The following is a 14,137-nucleotide window of genomic DNA, read 5'->3' on the forward strand; positions in this document are numbered from 1 at the left end:
CCTTAACAGCTCACGTGTTCCCCTCCTCTTACAACCCGGGTTCCTTCAGATGAGGCGTGAAGAGGCATCTTCCGAGCCGGCAAGGCGAAGGCGGTTATTGCAGAACATTCTTCCCGGCCGTACTGGCCGTCGTCGCGTTTGGGCTCTTTTACCACTCGCCATCAGGTGGAGTAAAGTCATTTGCTCTCTCGGCGAATATAAAAAAAAAAAATAGCCTGAGGGATCTGGATCGAATTTGCGACTTCAATATCACTAGACGGGCTATATTCCTTCGATCTACTTAGAATTATTAGCACTGTTAATACTTTAAAGGAATCCGTAATTAAATGACTCTATCATTTGCCCTCCCGACAAATATAAAAAAAGAAACTGTTTAAAATACTAAATAAATTAAACGTAAAAATAACGCCGAGTATAGGAAAATTTGCGTTCTTTATTACAATATATAAATTTATTTATAAATTTATTTGATTCGTCTAAATATATCAAGAGTATAGTATAGTAGGTAGGTATTATGTTTTTGAACTGACTTGCTATTCATACTACATACCTTATAAAAAGTTTCAAAAATAATGTTTGTAAATGGAACATTAAATTGGTTATTCTTTATCCATTTATTAGAAAATCTTTCCTTTCTCATGCCGAAAGTTATGTATAAAAATTTAGTCATTTCAGAAAATGCCGAAGCGGTAGATTTGCAATAATATTTCTAATTTAGTGTTATATTTGTGCCAGTAAAATGGCTCGCAATAAAACTTTTAAAAAATACAGCCGTCCTATTGTCCCCTCTATTGATAGGAGTGCTGTTTTATTTTTCGCAAAGAGAATCACAACTGCGATTCACTGGGGAAATGCTGATCCGTATAATCATTTCACGTGGTTGTGATTTATATGTCTACCTATTTGTTATTTTTTAATTTCGATTGGTATATAAGCTATCCAGTAAAAAAGTCTTATAAGCGTTGTTTAGTGGGTAATTAGTTAAACAATGCTGTCCTCTTCTTTCGAATGTCAAATGAATAATGAAAGAAAGAAAAAAAAACGGTGTTTAACAATAGCAAATAACGGTTATAAGTAAGGCCGAAAGATATTTAATAATATTTTATTTTGAAGGGAAAAATAATTGTAATAAGGACTAAAAAAATAATAAGAATCGTATAAATCACAACACATTACCAAGAAAACGAATTATAGTATGAAATCGCGTTTTATCACAAAATGAACATAACGGTACTTCGTTAACAAATAAAACGACTAGCTTAGCTGAAAATCAACCGCTCTCCACAGCACGTTGTAATTCAAGCTATAAAAACACGACAGACCTCGACTTGCTTTTCCTAAAAACGTAAAAGATTCTAAATACATTAAGCAACGCCGGGCGCCGGCGGTAAATTGATTATCTTGCGTTGGAGTTTGCGTTTTTCTGTTTTAATTTAAAAGAGCGTTTTAAAACTGTTTTTAAACTGCCATATAAACTTGTTAAGTCAGCACTGGATAAACTTCTTCGTAGATTTTATTTTGTTATGGCTCATATTTTTTTTAAATAAATGTAAAATTTATTTATATAACGGTGCGACCATATGAAATTTGTTGTTCGGTGTTATATGCTTGTTCCTAATATCATGATGTGTTCCGGGTTGAAGGGTGATTGACCAGTGCAATTAAAGGTACACTAAATTCAAGAACACCTATAAAAAATAAGCCTATTACATTCATTGAACTGTTTGTTGGTGACAGATAAAGAAACGCACGAAAGAAACACAGCGGGTTTTTTATTGTCAGAATTTATGATTGTTCACAAATTTTAAATAAAACAAAGGAATAGCTAGGAGGCGATCGTTTCATTCCCAAGATGTGCTCCGTTAACTTACTAATTGTATAATAACCTTTTCCAAACAAGCGTTTCTTTACAATATTTTTAAATATAACACAGAGGCATTTTGGACGCTTTCTGGGAATCTGTTGTAGAACCGTAAACATTGCCTCACAAAAGAGTGTACTGACTACGCATTCGTTTTTCAGTAGAGTAGTATTTGTCTTGTATTTCGTATATATTACTTTAAGCGAGATAATTTTATAAGCAATAAATAACCTCATCGCTTAAAAATAATTGTTCTCAAAATAAAAAAAATACAATTATCATAAATTAATTGTATAGTACATTTTGTGGTCTGTTTTGATTTTATTGATTCTTTTATTTTTTTAATTGCTCGCCGCTGTACGTCTTCCGCAGATCCATTGTCTTTTTAATAAATTATAAGTTAATTGTGGACTCGCATTATGAATAATATTTTTTTTTAATTTAAACATTTTTTTTTATTTAGTAGTTTCAAGTTAATTGATGATAAAATAAATAACATTCCTAGTTAAATAAAATGTTATGAAAAAATTTCGAGTTTAAAATGCAGATCGTTAGTTAACACTTTCAAGGACATTACACTACATTACTCTCAATAGGTAAGTATGTTATGACGTCTATAGGCGGTATTGTTCCAGAAAGTATTAAAGGAGTCTATCAGATAACTATGAAGGTTTTTCGAGTTTGTATTTTTAGTATTATTAGGCATTATAGCAACCTTGTACATATTTATTATATGTTATAGAAACAATTAACCTATTAAACTTAAGTTTCCATTTAATTATTAATTTGTGTTACGAAAATATTCGTTATGTTAAGTTCAGTTCTTCGTATACATAACATTGTTATATATTTTATTAAAACAAACAAGAGACCGCTCATAGATAAATAAAATAAAGATAAGTTCATAAATATATTCTGTTCCAATTGAATTAGGATATTTTTTTACATAAATAATTTTATTTTTAACGATAGGGAAAGACATTTTGAGGTAAATTGGGTCTGTTGTCAGAATTTCTGAGACATTTCCGCCAATCAGTGGCACGGGTGATCGCAACAAATCCTTCATCAAAAGCCTTACAGCCTAGCTGTGGGACATCAACGAGTGGTCATATTAATTTATTATCATAAATGTGAAAGTGTGTTCTTGGTTATTTCTTTTTGAACTCATTAACGGAGCAGAGCTCCTAGTTGGAATACCAGGGATCCAGAAAGGGATACAGGGTACTTCATCTTGGAAAAATGGAAAAAATCCCAACCGTTGGTAAATTTATATTTAACATAACGCTGTAAAATGACAATTCAAACAGTATTCTTAAATAAAGTATATTTGGATTTTGATGTATATAACTTTTTACATCGTCGATGAACTGCATATCACGTCACATGACACAATGGCTTATAACTATGCTTGTATGCAATAGAGCTCTAGTCTAGTCAATTTATAAAGAAATTATATTTTATTCTAATTATGAATAGAAACAACTCATATCAATAATATCTATTGATTTAGAGCTAAATAAGAAAATCACAAAATTAAATCCGACACTGCTATTAACTTTCAAAAATTGCATTATTCAAGGGTATTGTATAAGCTGTATATCGTTGCAATCTTGGCCTTGTTGTTCATATATATGGTCAAGATGGATATAGCTCTATCCAAAATATAAATAATAAAAAAAAATCTTACGTAGAATCCGAATGTAATAAATTAAATGTATAAAATACATTGCGAAAGTTTAATTAAATTTAGCTGGCTTCATTTTTGATTAAGTACAAAAATATGTTTAATTTTACATCTATCCAACTATTCGTTTAAATTTTTTTCTACTAAAAAATAAAATTTCAGTTTCCGAATGAAATGGTATAGACAGGAATTTACTGGCCAAATCAAGTTCAGTTTTGCGATGACCTGAAAACATGCTCTGAAAAACCGAGCAGACGCTATCGGGTGTCACAAATTTGTGTGTGGTTATTGAATGAACGCCGGTATAATGAGCGTCGGCAACACGCGGTACATGAAAAATGTTTTTCTATATATAGCAGTGTGGAGCGACGAAATGACGTTGAAATTTACGTATGATTTGAGATTGATATTAATGATATAGAAAACATTATGAAATATAATGTAATTAATTTTATACATTACCCATAATTTGCTTAAGAGTAACGTTTTTAAACCTCTTGGATAATTTGGCTCTTAATATTTATCAAAGGAAAAAAATGTTAGAAATATGTTAAATCATTAAAAAGTAATAAATTGTCTATGATATCATCCTAATATCTTTGATAAGGCCACGTGTAAGGTCAATTACCTCTTACACATTAATAGTATACAGTTAAATAAACAAGACAAAAAACTAATAAATATTCGTATCCAATGTCCTGTAAACATGAAATTAATAAAGTATTTAATTAAATTTATTGTAAGAAATATAATTATTATGTTTTTATATTGTGTTTAATAAATTAATTCGTTTCATTATAATTCATTGTTCTACATATCGACTGTAGTGTTAAAGGTTTCTACTCATCATCATTATCATTATCTATCGACTGTATCACGGCGCCTATCGACTGTATCACGGCGGCTATCGACTGTATCACGGCGAGTGCTCTGAGGAATTATTCTCTCTAATTCCTGCTTCCCCCTTCCTTCTTAAGTCCACGCGAGCTGGTTCTCGATGTCACCGCCTAACTGTGACATCAATTCCATCGCGAACAAAGAAATTTGGCAACTCCTTTCTTTGTCGCACTTCCAAAAAATGGAATTCCTTACCAGCTCACGTGTTCCCCTCCTCTTACAACCCGGGTTCCTTCAAACGAGGCGTGAAGAGGCATCTTGCGGACCGGCAAGGCGAAGGCGGCTAGTGCAGAACGTTTTTCCCGTCTGTACTGGCCGTCGTCGCGTTTGGACTCTACTACCACTTACCAACAGGTGGAGTAGAGTCATTTGCCCTCCCGGCGAATATAAAAAAAAAAAAAAAAATTAAATGCTTCAATTTTGAATCCGAGTGATGTCATGTTTCATCTCAAAACATTTTCCGCTCAACCAGCGTAGATACACGCCAGAATAAAGAAAAAAAGGAAAGACTAATACTAACCATAAAACAAAAATAATGCTTTCGACGGTTGTGATTTGTTATATATATGTAATTCGTTTCATATATTATGACGCTGTTAAGAACACGTTTGAATTTTTTCATGAAGTTGTGACAAGCAATATTATTCAAGAAACAAACATAAACAGCATATCTTTATAACACGACTACAAAAGGTCTTTAAACGTTTTATGTAGCAATTTAATTTTACAACAACATCTCTTGAAACTATCAAAATCTTTCGATTGTAAAATTGTGACGGTATGGCGACTTTATAATATATAGCCTATTCAAACAAGAGGAGTAAGCCCAAATAAACAACTTTGACGCCGATATCATTGGTCGAGATCTTGAATAATCTATGATATTCACTATGGGATTCGCAAAAAAATGGTTTTATCAATATCCGCGAAGTTGTAATCGGAACTTCGTAAGTTAAATTAATGTGGTTTTAACTAGTTAAGTGGAATAGTGTTGTATTATAAATAAGGATAGTGTGTAATAAAGCAGAACAATTAGAAAATCGCATGCATTTTGTAAATCTACGGTTTGATTACTCTTACTCCGATTGGAATAATAAAACGAGGCGTGAAGAGGCATCTTGCGAGCCGGCAAGGCGAAGGCGGCTAGTGCAGAACGTTTTTCCCGTCTGTACTGGCCGTCGTCGCGTTTGGACTCTACTACCACTTACCATCAGATGGAGTAGAGTCATTTGCCCTCCCGGCGAATATAAATAGGGTATACACAATTGGTGACGATAAGTTATGGAAATCGGGCCTTTTTATATTTAATAGGACTTGTACTTGGTGGTGGTCATATGCAGGATGATGGAAACACCTGTGGCAGATTTCATTCAACACATGCTCGTGGTAGTAGGGCCTTGTGCTAGCCCATCTGGGTACCACCCACTCATCAGATGTTCTACCGCTAAAGCAATACTTAGTATTGTTGTATTGCGGTTTGAAAGGTGAACCAGGGTAACTACAGGCATAACGGAGATTGGTGGCACATTGGTTATGTAAGGAATGCTTAATATTTTGTACATAGCCCATGTTTATGGGTGGTGGTGAACACTTGCTATCAGATGACACTTTTGCCTATTCACATAGCTATTTAATTTTAAAAAATAGGAAAATGAATGTAGTGTCTCCAAAAGAGCTGTGAGTTCAAAAAATCGTTTATTAATCGTTTATAGGCGCAATGGAACAAAGAGGAAACGGGTGAAATGGACCAAATAGGGATCGCTCGCAATGGATACGTTATCAACAAGTGTCTAAAGCTCCTTACTCGAGGCTGCTGAGAATTTTTCAGTATCTCTCATTGGCCTGGCCTGGAAATAAATCCCTTGGATCTTCGGCTTTATTTGCTAAATAGGCTAAGTAAATCCAACCAGGTCAATATGTAGGGATAGATAGATTTTTGCAACGGTTCTCAATATATAGAACAATGCAGTAAACGCAACGTTATATTGATATGGGTAACGCTTGTGATATGACGATTTCATTGTAGTAAAGTAAGCCTGTTAATGTCACCTCTCCTCTTTCTCTATTATAGGAAAAGGTTTGGAGTTTATTCCACCACTCTGCACCAATAAACCCTTATGTCAAAAGAAGTTCATCTGACTCATTATTCTTTACGATGTATTTCTCTAATCGTTGAGCACGAGATAATAAATTAGGCACATACACAAATTAGGCACATAAATTCAGTGATGTGGTTTGAATACGCGATTTTTATTGATGGTTAAGATTCCCATGTTCTAACCATTGGGCCATCTCGACTCTTAACTGTAGTATTTCTTTATATTTGGAACCATTTATAAGTATGTAAAAAGTGGAATGGATCGTTATAATGAAAAACCCAAACTATTAAAACTATTTTACGATATGCAACGAGAATATTCTAAGCGGCTAACGAAGGCTTAGCGAGTGTTTATATTTTCTACTTAAATTGTTAACGAGAATAACAAGGCACCCATTCCGGCTTAAAAACAGTCTACTACTTTTTTTCCGAAGATTCGCAAGAAAATTTAGTTATAAAAATAAAGAGGTTATTGTAAACGGGATTAGTTCGAATATTAAAAAATCGCGTAAATAATTTGTGAATAGACGCGTAGCTTGCAACTTGTTTTTGCATTGATTGGTTTTCTGTGGTGTTCTGTTTTGAAGGGTGAGTGAGATTGTAACTACGTGCACAAGGGACATAACATCTTAGTTCCCAAGGTTGTTGGCGCATGGCGATGTAATTAATGGTTAATATTTCTTACAGCGTTAATGTCTATGGGCGGTGGTGACTACTTACAACCAGGTAGTCCATTTGCCCGTATTTCTTGTTTAAATCTATTCTTCGAAAGTCTTTTATTTTAGTTTTAAATATACTATATTTCTGAACTGAACCTATCATAATATTGTTAAAATTTCATATCAATCGTAATCGATTTCAGAAGTTGAAATCCAGAACAAGTATACAATAAACGAAAGTTACCACTTTATTATTATTACTAACAAAACAAGCGACTTTGCCAACGTGGAATTTAGTTTGTGACGAAACTATTTCAAAATATGCCGTAAAGCCTGAATTAAAGATATAAAATATTTAAATGATTAGATACGAAGGCCCACCGGGCTCTTGTGGTTGACCCGCTTGATGTTACTTTGAACTATTTCAATTTTCAAAGGTTTTTATTAACACCTAAATAATTTGAATTAAGCAAATGCTTGTATCCACGGACACTGAAAAGTGTATGAAACGGCATGAAAAGATAAAAAATATTTAAAAAATACTCGATAAATCCGTTCTTAGTTGTTTAATTTAATTTGTAACAATCCCAAAACCTAACAAATCATTACCTAAATATTTTTTGCTTGTACTATAAAGAAAAAGTTAAATATCGCTGGTTTAAATAAACAAAAATGATTGTTTTTGTTTTGTATACATAATGAAAATGATATGCAGGTACATATTTTATTATACAACAATACGTTCTTTGTATTATATTTCTTATTTGAATATAAAAATAGAATTTCATCTCTACTATTATATACGTGGAATGAATTTTAATTATTTTAGTCAACATCATTTTTATAAAAACCCAAGAAAAGAACAACACGCCTTCATTGTGGAGAAACCGCTTTTGTTTCTAAGAGTGCTAGTAAATATAAAACAAGTTAAGATAGAAACACACCGATATCTTAATTGAAATTAAATTATAATGATTATGATCCTTTCTGTACTGCTGTGTTGTTCTGTGACTAGCTTAAGAGCTTAAGAGGTTCAAACTCTGGTCGGGAAAACCCATAAAAGGATAATGTTAATCTGGAATGTACTCAATATATGCCAGACATACATATACATAGTTACATAAACGGGCAGTTTATGTCCCACTGCTGGACTGAGGTTCACTCTTAAAGAAGCCGCTTGAAGATTGCTTCATAAAAAAAATTCACTGTGGGTTTACAAATATTCGTAAGGTAGAGCTAACGATGTTTTCCTTACCCATTGAGCTTGAGATAGAATAAGATAAAACTTAATATATAAAACAAACTGCTAACAGACACATACAACAAATAAAAAACAAGTTTTATCAAAAAGAATATAGCAGGATACTGGCTGACATCACGTCGTCTTTACACTGTATAAGAAAATATATAATGAAATTAATATAATGTGGTGGATAACGGAAATCTGGATTGGAACAGCAAGGTGGAATAAGCAATTATAAACTAAAATTAAGCTTGTATCACCTGGTGGTATTTTTCAGGATATTTTTTTTTCTTCTTACAAATATTATATAAAATGAAATATTCAAACAAATACAGACACAGATATCCATATAAACAATTTTTTTTTTAACCTCAGAACGAGTAGACTTGTGAAAAAGCAACTGCGTTTTTTCCTCGGCACGATTTCTACTCAATAAAATTTTATAATTACTGGCTGACATACAAAGTTTAATCTTTATTTATATAGTAACTATATATATTATTACATATTAATAAATTCAATATATACGCTTTTTCATCGTCTTTATAATCTTGTACTGCGATGTACTGTAATGCCACATGCATTTAATAATAATATTTCGATAGGATTAGCTTTACCTCTGCGGATTTTTATTATAGACACTAATATCTGGGACACATTTGTTTCTATCTTAAATATTTCTACCCCTTTTCTTGATTATCGTTAATGTTAACATCTTTAAAGAAAATCCTATTTAGTTGCATAGTTTTTATCTTATAGAAAACCTTATTTCTGATAAATTAAAATTGTATGAAACGAGCGAACAAATTAAAAATTGATTTAAGAATTCAATACGAATACAAGTACAAGAATACTAAAATTCTACTTTGTTTTGTAACTGATGTGTGAATATCATAAGTACTACGTCTGTATCCAAAAGTAAACCTTATTTTTTATTTCATACAATGTTGTAACCTCACAATTAATTATATTAATTAATTAATTTTTAACCGAAGGCTGGTTCATTTTTCGACTCGGAATTGCGAGTCAAAGAGGAAATGCTGCTAGCGTTTTTGGCGCCATTACACGCGGTCACGATTTAAAAAGTAGCTATTTTTATTTATGAATTTAATGTATTCATAAATTGGACTCGCCTTATACATAAAACAGTGGATGTAAAAAATTAATTTAGAGAGTTTAATAAGAATTAAATATTATTTTTATATATTAAAATATATAGAATTAAATCTTTAAAAATAATAAAACCTAAAAAACAACTATTTGTTATAATTTTTACCACTAGTCACCCAGATAGCTTCAAAGATGACACTTGACCAATCGGAATCTAGCTTTAATCAACCATACTTTTTGTGATTCTGTACGAAAGTAAATAAAATTATTAAAAGTAATACAATTAAATAATTATAGATTCTAACAGTAGGAGAAGAGTTTACTCAAAAAAATGTGTTATCTTATAAAAAATATCCCCGAATGTAAGCGTAATAGAAAAATATTTATATAAAGTATATATATTCACTCATAATGTCAGTTTGTGTGATATAATGTACTTATAAAAGTTTTCTCCTCGGAAAAAAGTGTGTATATATTAAAATCATAGTAAACAAATGTACGCGCACACGTGTTGGACTCTCCAAGGTTTCACGCTACAAAGTGATGATAAATAGTGCCTCTTTGTGACGCGTCACTCCCCGGGGGTGACGAGTGCGATCATATAGTGGGTTCTAATGGAAAACTTCTAATATACTACCCGGGGTTACTCGAGTAGTGCTATTCTCTTGACATTGTCTGCGATGCAACTTGTAATGTACTTGTTTGTTGTTGCTTTTATATTTATTACCTTTTCATCATTCCGGTGTTCGTGATGGAAATGACGATTATATGAGGAGATATGTCTCTTACACTTTTATCATTCACCTTACTAACCGTAGTGATTCAAAGTAATGTTGCATGATGAAGAACAAATAAATTGTATACAAACCATATAAATTGTATATAACTATAAATTTCGGCCACGGCGGTCAATCTTGAGAGAGATTAGCCAACTGCGCAGGACATACTATAGTAAACAAGTGTGTGCGCAAACACAAGTGCACTCTCTATTCTCTAGCTTTCATAATCGATGGGACGGTAATGCGACACGACCGGAAAGAGTTTAAGCGTAGAACCAACGGCTTTACGAGCTTTCCGAGGTACGGGAGTGTAAACACTTCCAACTTCCAAATGCCGGACTGCTACTGAGAATTTTCGACAGAAAAACTCAATAACTTTTTATTGGCCCGACCTGGGATTTGAACTCAGGACCTCCGCGTCTGTGGCGTTACATGTAGCCACTACATCAATGAGGCATTCATAAAATTTCTAAGCCTAATTTACTACCCGTCAAATTTCTTCTCGGTTATGAATATGATAATCAAACGTTACAATATTCTTTATTTACAGAATTTTTCCTTTTTATATGATATCATTTATATTTTATCTGTATAGACAGTGCTTTAAATGATAATAACCTCTCCACTGTGTCCGTCGCGTCCCGTCGCAATAGAAAATAAATGGCGCAGAAAAAATATTCATACTATGATAGCATATACGTGAAATAGCCTCTGCAGTTACGTCCGAGTGTCATAAGGTAAATAGGTAGGTAGGTATTTTTTGATATAATATTAAAAAATTTTTTGTTTTCAAATCTTCGTTAGAGTCTCGGTTTTTAGGGGGACATCGAGATATTGGCATATTTCGACTATGGTCATCTTCCACATGAATGGGAGAGAATCCTGGATATTGTTCATATACGGTCCGGGTGCCTCGGTGGTCACAGCACCACCGAGGCTCTATGCGGATACACGTTTCATTCACAATGGTAAATAGTCTTGCACATCAGTCGATATTTTTCCAAGTTTTTCATTTGGTACTTATTGCTTAATAGAGACGTTAATATATAATATGTTAATGACCTTTTATATAGTATGAATTTTGTCCTTTTTATTTATTTTTTAAGTTATGTGATATTCTAAAAAATATATCTTATTATTTGAATATAAATTATATCTGCACATACATATCGAAACTATTTTATTAATAGTTGCGTAAATGAGAGGAGATGTCTTGAAGATATTATCACCATGCTGCTGCAATGCAAGTTGGTAGATATACTATCTATCTATAAGATTTTTTTATTGATATATATCAGCATATCAAATAATGAAACACCGAGAAAACCTTCGACTTATTTTCGCAAAATATCTTTCATAATACTTTTTAATGATTGTCTTACGTAATTGTATCAGTACGTATTCCAGACGTTATACTGAACAGAATTGAACTTTCTCCTCAAACACATCATAGTGAGTGCGAGGACTTTACTCAACCCAGCAATCTATCAAGGTCAATGGCAAAGATGTAACTCTTAAGTAAGTGAAATAATTATGAGATTTCTCAACGTGTCAAACATTGCACATATTTAACGAGGGTGAGTCTGGGCGTGAGGTCACAGTGACCCAAGTTAATGAAGGTAAAGCCGATCGGATTATCTAAAAGGGTGCGATTACAACCACAACAACTAATAATCTCATTCTCTTTATAAAATTTTACTTCGATATTTTCAAGCAAACAATGACGAGACAAGGAAAATGTTTGAAGTAATGAAACATTTCGACCTTGTTCAGTCGATATCACATTGAATTTTTTTTTTTAAATATATGATATAGTCTAAGATACTTGAAGGTACCCATAATGCTGGTGGTGGGGAAAACGGAGGTGGAAGAAACGAGGAAGCAAATCGTTTCTTACGTCGTGTCTTAGATATGTCAACTACGTACGGGTGCAGATCTTTACGATGCCTCGCAGTTCTGTGGTAAAAAGGTGACGGAGGAACCAAATTAAATAGTTACAGTTACAGTTAACAGTCAACCTTACGACGGTGTTCCAAGGTCTGGAGTTTTGCGACCAGTGTTTGGTCGCCAATGAGCCTTCTAGAACGACGATCCAATGAATCCAAAACTTCAAGCTAGTACTTAGGAGAGCCGTCCCATAAATGGCTCCATGCACGATCTGACTTGAGCTTGATATAAGTTCAGAAGCTGTTCCGGTGTGAAGTACTGTTTGACTTTATTGAGTATACCAAGTTTTTTGCCAGCAGTTTTAGCTTTGGATTCAATGCATTGCCCAAAGTTAAGTTTGGATGTTAGGTAACTCCTAGAAGCTCAATACTGTCGGTGATGGGTACAGATACACTTCGGAAAGTCGGAGTCAGGGGAATGGACTCTTCTTAGCGGTGAACAAACACGCTTGAGCCTTGTTAGGATTAAATTTGACTTGGTTATCGTCACTCCAATCCGATACCTCTTCCGATGTCAAATTGATGCGTTCTACCAAGGCCTCCCTGTGCTCAAGAATTTCTGTTGCATAAGCTCGGGGACCTGTTTCTGTTGCATTATATCGAATGAGACAATTGAAATTACTATATTAGTCTTTAAAATATGTTTAAGACGATGTGAAACAACTTTTGGCGGGCTGCGTAAGATTAGATCGTGTGTGACGTTCGGTTATGCCTTCGTGCTCCCGCTCTGCTGCTGTTTTCTTCTCCTTTGTGAAGGGATTGAGGTTGGACATAAAACTTATCTCAGACCCGGGATTTGAACCCGGAACATCTGTCTACAATCGTTTTAGCAAGGCACAAAACTAATGAAACGTTGTTAAATACAATAAGACTATGTTGCCCAGGTTTTCTGGATAAATATGATATATTTTTTATTTACTTTATTACTGACTTCAATTTAACTTACTGTACTTACTTCGATTTTATTGATCCATTTTTATATTAAATTTAATCACTTCAACTGTGTAATGTAATTTGCATAATAATATGTTTTTTTTTTAAATATAGCAACCCCGTCTTATTGCCTCCGTTGGTAAAAAGAAGGCTCGTTGATTTTTTGCAAAGGGAATCGGAGTAAAGATTCAATGCGAAAATATTGCTAGCATCCTTTTCCGAGATTCAATTTACTTATTATTAACACAATAATTATTTAATTTTTTTAGTGTGTGTGTTTTGAATTACTTTTAATATGTATAAACATAATATGTTTTGCTTTTGTCATTTAAGTGGCTTGCTTAACTAAACAATATGACAGTTTACTGTATTGTTTCGTTTTTAAGCACAGTAGCGCTGTTAAAGGATTACTATTAATTAACTATTTACAACTAGTGTCTTTAGTTTTAGATCTCAGTTCAAAGGTCAAAGGTCAGGTCATAGGTTTAAATCAAAAACAAAGAATGATGCAAAGTTCTATGTCTTGTAGAATTTCTTTTAATTTGTATATTTAATGATAATATTCAAAACAATACGTCGATAAGTTTTTAAGAAACTTACTTAGGTTTAAGAGTTAGATACTAATATAGGCCTACGAAACTTGATATTTAATTTAATTAACGGAGGAATTTTAAATTGACAAAGAACACTAATGTTTTGTATGGTTGATGTAAACAGTTGAAATTAAAGGGGATAGGACGTATATTGCTAAAGATATAGAAAGAAATAACAGCGAATGATTGGCACAAAATATAATTGATTAAAATAATATATAATCGATAAATATCCAAAAGTTCGTAGATCTATGACTTCATATTAATAAGCATAACTTACAATGTTTAATCAATATAAGCTACAGGACTATAAAAATAATTTACAAAATAAAAA

The sequence above is a fragment of the Nymphalis io genome, chromosome 21 (genome assembly GCF_905147045.1).
Source record: "Nymphalis io chromosome 21, ilAglIoxx1.1, whole genome shotgun sequence".
Lineage (NCBI taxonomy): Eukaryota > Metazoa > Arthropoda > Insecta > Lepidoptera > Nymphalidae > Nymphalis > Nymphalis io.